General features: G+C 41.7%; 1 pseudogene; it reads right to left on the bottom strand.

Moving 5' to 3' along the window:
* Positions 1 to 6,658: 6,658 nt before the first annotated feature.
* On the bottom strand, positions 6,659 to 7,858 carry LOC104861968 (annotated as a pseudogene).
* Between the last annotated feature and the right edge of the window lie 2,769 nt (positions 7,859 to 10,627).

Raw genomic sequence — 10,627 nt, forward strand, 5'->3', positions numbered from 1 at the left:
TTCATTTTGAGTTTGCCATTTGTATTTCTTCTTGGTAAAGAATCCAATAAAGAGGCCAGGGATTTAGCTCAGTGGTTCTACCGCCTGCCTCACAAGTTCAAGGTCCCAAGTTTGAGCCCCGGTGCCAAAAAAAAAGAGTCCAATAAAGTAACTGACTTGTTATTGTGGCTCTAAAATGTGCCAAATCCCCAGGCTTCTTCTATCCTAACTTCTATTTTAGAGTCATAACCCAATGGCTCTAGGGATCAGAATTGGTGTCCCACAGTGCAGATGTCAACATGTCCCACGCCAGAACTACCATCCCACTGCCAGTCCTAGCCCTCCCCAGGGAAAGAACTAACAGTTGGGGATTTTATTATGTGCTAAGCACTTCCTCTAAATTCTTTACATCTATCAGTTAATTTAATCTTCACAGTTCTAGGTGGTCATTACATCCATTACCTCCATCGGACACATGGAAAAATGCAGCACAAGCAGGTTGAATATCTTACCCAATCTTACACAGCTGGCAAGGACCTGATAGGACCATGCAGGCCTCCTGAGAGCCACCTTTGATCTCTTCTCTCCTCAGGTATAATTGATCAGCTAGGCCTGGAGATTTGGCCTCCAGAATATTTTAGTCCATTATCTTTTCTCTCCTCTTATTCTGTGTCTACTACTCTATTTCGATCTCATCTCTCACCTAATCATTGAACCTTTTTAACTTTCTTGTTTGTTTGCTTACTTTGTTTTTGTTGTTTTTGGTATGGGGGGATCGAACTCAAACTCAGGACCTTGTGCTTTCGCTCTGGGGGCAGCTCAGCGGAACCACTGAGCTAAATCCCCAGGGGCTTTTTGTTTTATTTGAGACAGGGTCTTACTATGCAGTTCAGGCTGGCTGGTCTCTTGAGTGCTGGGATTATAGATATTTGCCACCATGCCTGGCTAACCTTCTATTGTAGAAAATTTTAAGCATGCTGGGGCTGAGACTGAGCCCAGTGGTACTGAATTTGCCTAGCATATATGAGGCTGTTTAGTCCCCAGGATCACAAGGAAAAAAATTCAAACGTGAAAGTAGAGAGTGGTGTAATGAGTATGTTCATTACCTACTTACTGTCACTAGAAACTCCTGACTTCATTTCATCTACGCTCTCCTCTTCGGTCTCTGCCACCACCCAGATGCGTTACTTTGAAGGAAATCTTGGCCGTGACATATTATGGTTCAGTTGCACTGTATCCTCAATCCTTCTTGAATTTTATTTTCCGACAAGCTCTTGAAAAACTGTCCCGGCTGGTATGGAACTTATGATCCTCCTGCTTTGGCTTCCTGAGTAGCTGAGATTACAGGGATTTTTAGAGCTTTTGTTTAAAGTGTCACTATGCCTAGTTTATTTTCTTTTTGTGTGTGGTGCTGGGAATCAAACCTAGGGTCCCACACATGCTAGGCAAGTGCTTTCCCACTGAGCTGTACTCCCTACCCTCTCCTTTTCTTTTGATACAGGTCCTTCTCAGTCCTTGGCTTGCAAAGCAGCAACGAAACCACTGAGCTAAATCCTTGGCCCTCCTTTGCTCTTTTCAGCAATTCAGGAGCTGATTCACCAGGTGCTTGTGGCTTAGTCTTAGATTTCAGTTCCCTGGAAGTTCAGTCCCGGAGTAGTATCTGGTCCGGATGGAGGCCGTCACGGGCTTGTACAGCCTGGGAACCTGTGCCCAAATGCTGCCACAGCCAGCGTCCAGGCAGCCAAGCAGGGAACTGTGAGCATTTCTCCAGGATTCCCATGGCCACACCGGCCAGCCTGCTCCAACATGGAAGGAAGTCACAAGAGTACAAACGGGATATGCTTGGTATTTCGAAATGGTGTTCAAATTGTGCCTGTCTGCCTCTGCCTCTTTCTTCTCCTGTCCCTTTTTTTTTTTTTTTTGGTACTGGGGATTGAACTGGGACGCTGCACTTGTGAGGCAAGTGGCCGAACCACTGAGCTAAATCCCCAGCCCTGTGCCCACCATTTTTAATACTTGATTTATTTGAATCAGAATCCAAATAAAATCTACTTTATTGTTGTTTTTTGATATGGCTTATAAGTGTCTTTTAACCTCTAGGTTCCTTTTCCTCTTGTTTATGGCTTTGTTACTTGCCATTTTTTCTTTGCAGAGAGAGAGAGAGAGAGAGAGAGAGAGAGAGAGAGAGAGAGAAAGTTGTTTGTCCTAATTTATTTAAAGTAAAACCTTGGATTGCAAGTAACTTGTTCTATGAGTGTTTTGCAAGATAAGCAAACATTTCTAATCAATTTTAACTTGATAAATGAGTGATGTTTTGCAATATGAGTAGTGCATGAGGCAAAACATCACACGATCACAACTGAGCCAGTGGCTCCTCTCCCCTCCCCATCTCCCAAAGATTCTGTAGCAGTGATTTCCTTAGCGACACTGAAAGTCACCCTACACAGTAACCCTCCGCTCTCCTGTCTCCCTCACACCAGCCATGGCTTTCAAATATAAGTGCAGGTTAATTTATTTTTCTTTATATTTTGTATTGCATTACAGTATTAATTTTGATATGAATATTTTTGAGGTGGTGGAATGAATCATCTGTTTCCATTATTTCTTTTCCTTTTTTTCTTTTTTCTTCTTGAGACAAGGTTTCCCTATGTAGTTCAGGCTGGCCTCAAATTTGCAGCAATCCTGCTGCCTCGGCCCCTGAATGCTGAGATTACTGGTGTGCACTACCATACCCAGCATGAGTTTCCATTATTTCTTGTGGGGAAATTTGCTTTGATATAGAAGTGCTTTGGATTACAAGCATGTTTCTGGAATTAACTATGCCCATAAACCAAAGTCTTATTATATTTATTTCTTATACTCGGGATTGAATCCAGGGACACTCTACCACTGAGTTACACCCCCAGCCCCTTTAAAATTTTGTTTTTAAAATTTAAATAATTTATTCTCACTGATTACTAATCAAACTATAGAGAAAGCAGTATTAAAATATATAATCTTCAGTACAGTAATCTTCATTTGGAAAATGTGATTATTACAAGTAAAATATAGTATTTAGAATTTTCATTTAAAAATACAGGGCTGGGTATTTGGCTCAGTGGTTCCACTGCCTGCTTCGCAAGCACAAGGTCCCGAGTTGGATCTCTGGTACCAAAAAAAAAAAAGAAAAAAACAGTAAAATTTTTCTTCAGGACCAGGGATCCAGCTTAGGACCTTGTACTTTCAAGGCAGGTGCAGTGCCACTGAGCTAAATCCCTGACCTAAAAATACAAATTTTATGATTTTTTTTTTTTTTTTTTTTTTTTTTTTTTTTTTTTGGTACCAGAGATTGAACTTGGAACCTTGAGCTTGTGAGGCAGGCAACAGCCCCACTGAGCTAAATCCCCAGCCCCAATTCTAAAAGTTAGTGTTGGAGAACAGGGGAATGGGGAAAAAATAAGAACCAAAATTGATTATGTAAAGGTACAGATTTCCAGAGCCAGGGATTTAGCTCAGTGGTTCTGCCACCTGCCTTGCAAGCATAAAGACTCGAGTTCGATCATTGGTACCAAATAAATAAATTTTTAAAAATTAAAAATAAGGAATTTTAAAGGTACAAATTTCCAATAATGAATGTCATTATATTGTATACATTAAATGTACCATTAAAATTAAAGTTTTTTAAAAAGTTAATGTTGAAGAAAATTCTTTTGGATTATATGTCAAAATATTGTGAAAAATACTTTTTTTTTTTGAGACAGGGTTTCACTATATAGTTGAGACTGCCCTGGAACTCACTGTGTAGCCCAGGCTGGTCTTGAACTCACAGCAATCCTCCTGCCACAGCCTCCGGAGTGCTGAGACTACAGGCATGCAATACCACACCCAGTAAAAAATACATTTTTTGTGAAAAATACTTTTTATTCTGAAAACAATGTCAGAAAAGAATACCTGAAATTCCTTTCAAACCACTACTTCTAGTGTCTAATTGCTGTTTTGGTAATAACAAGAAAACACATTTACAATTTAACACTGCAATAGATGTCAAGTAAGGATAGAATAAATTGCATATCATGAGATTGAATATTATATGCTTTTTAAAACACAGGATTCTTTCATTTAGTCTTTTTTTTTTAATGTTTGGGGGTTTTGTTTTGTTTGTTTTGTCTTTGTACATGTGTAGTACTGAGGATTGAACCCAGAGCCTCATTCATGCCAGGCAAGTATTCTACCACTGAGCAATATCCTGAGTTCTTTATTTACTGTTTTTATAAATTGAACAGTACACATAAGCCTTGTAAGATTCTAAAATGATTTGGAAACACTTTTCATCTAGCCCTGAAAATACATTCTAATGCCTTTACCAAGTCACTGTAGCCAAATTTGTTTTTTGCAGCCTTACTAATTGTGTTAGTTCTTTTTCTCTCGTTGCTGAAACAAAATACCCAATACCCAACATTGGCGAGGAAGAGATTTATTTGCCTTACAGCTCATAGAGGTTTCAGTCCATAATGAGCTGGCTCCAAGGCTGGAATGGCACACAGGCATCGCAGAGGAGAAACAACATGGCATGCACAGGGCAGCAAAGGTAATAAGAGGGTTTAACAGAATCTTTCTGCCCCCTTTTGTGAGACCTGACTGAGCTAAAGTGACTCCTTGTTGGCTGGCTAACGACCCCGGAGCCTGTTGTGCACCCCTCCCCTTATCAAACAACAGGTACCCAGGACACAAAATACAATTTTGGCCTTAACTTGTCAGGATGGAGAGCTTGGGTCAGCACCCTCAAGGACCAATTATTGTTATATTGCTCATCCTCATGCTTGGTCCCTGCATGGAAACATGGATATCAAAACTCATACATCAGGGCCGGGGATTTAGCTCAGTGGTTCGGTGGCCTGCCTTGCCCGGTACCAAACAAACAAACACAAATAACTCATACGTCAGAGAGTAGCTGCTACCCAACATTATCAGATGCTAATTATGTGGAATAATGATAATTGGTATGAACATAACAAGGGGTAAGAAGTTACCCCCAAAACAAAGGGAGGAATGATAGGGAAAACTTTTATAAATAACAAGAACCTACAAAGTGTTACAATGTAAAGTGGCTTCTGCTGTCTTTAACAGCAGTTTGTTTTGTTTAGCTCAAAACTAATAGGCCCCAAAGGCACTAATTGCTGAATGAGGCATTTGGTCTGACCCTGGGATAACTGGGTACGTCAAGGTCTTGAGCTCACATGAGACTGGAGCCACCTGATCATAAGTGTCTAAATGAGAGAACCATTGTTAACATTTGCTTTCCTGACCCTGAACACCCCCTTCCTATGGGCTAGGATAGATAGCTAGGCGAATATTCAAGGTAAACTCCCCAACAGCAAAGAACTGTTATGTCTGGGTTGAAAGTTAACTGTCTTGTGACCATGATTTGTATATCTGTAAATGAAATGCAATCACCTGAATGAGGTCATGGCTGTAAACCCTATAAAACCTATACACGATCCTGTAATGGGGCTTCACTTCTCTTAGAGAGTGGAGTCCGGTGAGGTGGAATCTCAGTGTTGTTTTCATCCTCATCTCTCGAATGACCAGTGATGTGGAACATTTTTTCATATATTTACTTGCTGCTTTGACTTCTTTGAGAAATGTCTGTTCATTTCAGATGTCCATTTCTGAATCGGGTCTTTATATTTGGGGGGGCTGATTGTTTTGAGTTCTTTATATATTCTAGATAATAGTCCTTTGTCTGAGGAGCAGCTGGTAAAAAGTTTTTCCCACACTGTAGGTTGTCTCTTAGTTCTGTTGGTGGTTTCTTTTGCAGTGCAGAAGCTTTTTAATAAGATGAGATCCCAGTTGTTGATTCTTTCTGCTAGTTCCCATGCTACTGAGGATTTGTTCATAAAGTCTTTTCCTATGCCAATGTCTTCAAGAGTTCTGCCTAACTTATCTTCCAGCAAGTTTAGTGTTTTTGTTTTTATGTTTAGATCTTTAATCCACTTGGATTTTAATTTAGTGCATGGTGAGAGATAAGGATCTAGTTTTAATCTTTGGCAGGTTGAGATCCAGATTTTCCAACACCATTTATTAAAGAGGCTATCTTTCCTCCAGTGAGGATGGTCAGCTCCTTTGTCAAAAATAAGTAGCTGAGTGCATCTGGAGTTGTTTTTGTGTCTTCCAGTCTGTTCCACTGATCCTCTGGTCTGTTTCTTTGCCAGTACCATGCTGTTTTTATCACAGTGGCTTTGTAGTATAGTTTCAAATTGGGAATTGTTATACCCGCTGCCATGTGTCTGTTGCCTAGGATGGCTTTTGCTATTCTAGGTCTCTTATGGTTCCAAATGAATTTTTGGATTCTTTTTTCTAGGTCTGTGAAATATAGTGTTGGAATTTCAATTGGCATTGCATTGAATCTGTATAGTAGTTTTGGTAGTATGGCCATTTTCATGAGTCCGCAGGTGTGAAATAAACTTCTGTCAGTCTTATCTGTGTCCCAGTATTTGGTGTACTCACTGGCTTGGTACAACACTTTTATCTTATTCAGACTACTTAGGGCAGGCAGCACTCACACCCCTCATCCTAGTGCCCTTGAGCCTAGCATTGCATATGAATCAATTCCATCTTCATACACTCCAGATCAAGCCTATGACCACATGAGGCTTTGGGGGAATATCTAGACCCAAACCATAACAGTAATTTATATCATTTAATATATTTGAAGGTGTAGTGTAGTGGTTCCATCTTTCCATTTGTTTGTTTTCTTTGTCTTCCATTTGTTTATCTAAAATCACAGTTCTACACTGTGGACATGTTTTCTCTATTAAACCACAAGGTAATGCACTCTTCACAAAATATATGCTGGCAGATGAGTAGAACTGGCTCCTGAAATTCCACTTGACATACTTGTTAGATCTCCCTTGTCTTAAGATGGCTGCCACATAGAATAGCAGCCTCCATGTTAAAATATGGCTTCTCCCAACAAAGGACAGGCTGCTTCTTCCCATCATGCCTCTTCTCCCACCAAAAGAGTAACCTGATACTTGCTACCTCCTAACAGCTAGCAAAGTCACAGGCTCCTCCAATCTCTTAATCCTACCTAACTCAACTCCACCTCAGGTTAGGCTGCCCCCAGCCTACTCCTATGAAAGAAGCTCCCTGTGCTGCCATGTTGCTTTTCTCTCCTTTGTTCAGAGGCAGCCCGACAGATCCTCCCCATAATAAAGGCTTGTTGTAGTCCTGGTCTGGTCCTGGTTTTTCGGCTCTTTTACCTAGCAATATTGAACAAATGTCACCCACATCCAAACATTGTCTCTTGCTGGCAGCTACTCCATAACTTGGTCATGTAAAAAATAACACATAAAACCTATCTGAAAGTTGTCAAATGTCAGAAAGAATCCAAAAATTTTAGTATGAGGTAGAGTAAAACCATCAACATCCCAAGACTCCATCTAGTTACATTACTCCGCTCGTCATAGCTCATACGGTAATAAAACCAAACTGGTATGGGAACAAAGGTTTGGTAATACAACATAATCCTTCTAAAAGCATTTAAAAGGCACAATGAAAGAAGGCACCAATAAAATAGGGCGTTTTAAGCCCATGAAGAGGAATTTTAGAATGAAGCCTATAATTCCAATAATCCAAAAAGTACTTCCCAGAAGCTCAAATGATCCAGTGTAGGATTCAAGAAAATTAAAATGTGATAAAGTGACTGAACATGAAAGCTATAGTATAAAAGAACAGAAGATCTAGCTAGAATACCAGTAATCCAACACACTGAATCTTTGAGGACTTTTAGAAAAACCTGATTTACAATGCTTTTATTTGCATGCATAAACATTTTTAGCCACCCAGTTCCAAGAGAAATCCCTGTATGCCTCATAACACATTTGACACCAAGAATAAAAACATATGAAGCCGGGCATGGTGGTGCACGCCTGTAATGCCAGCACTTGGAAGGCTGAGGCAGGAAGATCACTGTGAGTTCGAGACCATCCTGGGCTACATAGTGAGTTCCAGGGCAGTCTCAACTACATAGTGAGACCCTGTCTCACACACACACACACACACACACACACACACACACACACACACACTTGCAACCAGTTGAACTCAGTGGAGTTCTGAGAAGGAGCTACTTCAGTGTCCTCCAGACTCCCAAGGCTGCCAAGGTGCACTATGGGAACTACTCCAGAAATGACTGTGCACACATCTGTGAGTGTGGCTGTGGACACCTGACCCTGTATTTCTGGAGCTTGAATTTTTAACACATACTTTAGGTACGGAGTTTATCTGGATACGAACATTTCCAGAATGAAGACAAGATCCTTCTCCTGCCAGTCTTGTTGCACAGACACATTGGGAAGTGGATACATCCTCAGCACTTGCAATGTCCCAGGGGAGAACTGTTTAGCTGGTTACAGTTGGCCTGCAGGGGCCTTGAATTCTTTGATCCAGATCTCTGCTTCAGGGCTCTGTCTCCTCTCAGCACACAGAGGCGGTGCTAGCCGCACCAAGTGCTTCTGCCACAGCCACATCCTCCACCTACTGCAGCTCCAGCAGGGTTGGCCTAGGAATTGTCTTGTTATGTTGAACTTGCATTTACTGTATACAACATGACTGTTTTAAAGCAAATATGCATGGAATGCAAACCGACATTTGCATTACATCACTTTTTTTTTTTCTTTCTTTCTTTTTTTTGGTACCGGGACAAACTCAGGTCCTTGTGTTTGCAAGGCAGGCGGTAGAACGAACCACTGAACTAAATCCCCGGCCTATTTTTTTGTTTTATGAGACAAGGTCTCACTATTAGGTCAGGCTGGCCTTGAATGCGTCAAGACCCTTCTGCCTCTACCTCTTGAGGGTTACAGGTATGTGTGCCACAGTGCCCAGCTTCTTTTTTTTGAGAAAGGGTCTCACTATGTACAGCAGTTCAGGCTGAACTTGGACTCACCACGTAGCTCAGGCTGGCCTCAAACACACAGAAATACTCTCTAATTTCGGGCAGGCAATTCCACATGCCCAGAAAGAGACAGACTGATGGAAAGGGAAAGATTTATTCAAAGTCAGTTCTGAAGAAGGTGGGCTATTGTTACAAATGTCCCTCTCACCTTGGTCAGGTATGCAAGATCTTTTACTGAAAGTAAGAAAGGAAAGGAATCTACGGAGACAGTAGACAAGGACAAGTTATTTGTTTCATCTTTGGTCATTATCGGTTCCCTTCCGCCCTTATCAAAACAGAACTTTGACCTCCAGGGCCCGGGATCTGCACATCCCTTTCACACTGATAAGGCATCATGAGCTGAGGAGAAGCAGCAGAAAGCTTACAGAAACAGATTATCTTTTTTTAAAGTCCTAGTTTTTAAAGATCCATTTTACCCTCTCAATTACAATATGGCATTAGTAGCCACTGATTACCATCACCTAGTTTCATTATTTCATCAGAGGTCTATAAAACAGTGATAAATCAACCCTCTAATTCTTCCATTCATTTTTTTTATTACCACACTTATTATCCTGAAGTAGCACAGAAAAGAAAGGGCAAATGTTTCTTTCTCTATATTAGCAAATATTTAGGGATGGCCAGTTTCTAGCATTCTCCAAAGGTGACCAATTAGATCCTGTAAAAATATAATCAGATTTTAAAACATTTGATTCCAATTTGTTGCAGCTATAATTGTTATTGATGGCTCACATTGTCCCATCTTTAGCCAGGGTCAACCTCCAACCATCCCAAGTTGCTGACAGTTTCTTTGCTTTCTGGCAATTACTATGTTCCAGGCTGATTTTATACATTTCCTGTCAGACTCTCAGCACTATTTCTCCAAGGCACTCTGGTTTGTTTGTTGTTTTTTGGTACTGGGAATTCAACTCGGGCCCTTGCACTTGTGAGGCAGGTGGTGGAACCACTGAGCCACATCCCCCGCCTTCAGGTTCCTTTTAGTAGCATGTGACAGTGTAGTCTGGTCATTGTCATATAATTGCCTTTCTCCTGGCCCCTTCCCTGTTCTGCAGTCACCATTGCGTACAACCCAAATCTAGTACCGCAGCCCTCAGTAGCTGTTCACCGACCTCTTGCTCCCATTTCCTATTGGTCTCATCCCAACAAAACAGTATTTGCAAATTTCTGTGTCCCCCACGCTCCTTCCTTCAAGCTAATCCCTCAGCCAGAAACCTCCCTCCCACTGCCTTTCCTAATCTTGTCTCACTTAGACCTAACTTTATCTTCACTCAGGCATCATCTCCAGAGAACGTTTCGTGACCCACTAGGCCAGGATGCACCCTCTGCTGTCATCTCAGCCTGTTCTTTCCCCCTGCTCAGGTGTACCTAAAAGCAGGAACTTTCTCTACCATCTTCTCCCCACTTGGGGTGTAACCCCACCATCAGTTAGGCGGGAGAACGTACAGGCTCCTCCCACTGTGGAGTAGGGTAAGGCTGCTGTTACCCTCTTCAGCAGGTAATTGGTGAGGGGCGAGCACTCACTCTCCTGCACTCGATTATGAGGATCTGGGGTGGGGAGATTTTGCTCAAACCTTGTTTTTCATCCCCAGGGCGGTTACAGCCATAGCCCCTATATGGGCCAAGATGGAAGGATAACACTTCAGGATGCACCAGTGTCACCCACCTAGGCAGTGAGGTGCAGGGTCCTGGAGACTGTGTGCTTGGACTCTTCCT

The sequence above is a fragment of the Fukomys damarensis genome, unplaced genomic scaffold, assembly GCF_012274545.1.
Source record: "Fukomys damarensis isolate Sample0158 unplaced genomic scaffold, DMR_v1.0_HiC HiC_scaffold_15, whole genome shotgun sequence".
NCBI classification, from domain to species: Eukaryota; Metazoa; Chordata; class Mammalia; order Rodentia; family Bathyergidae; genus Fukomys; species Fukomys damarensis.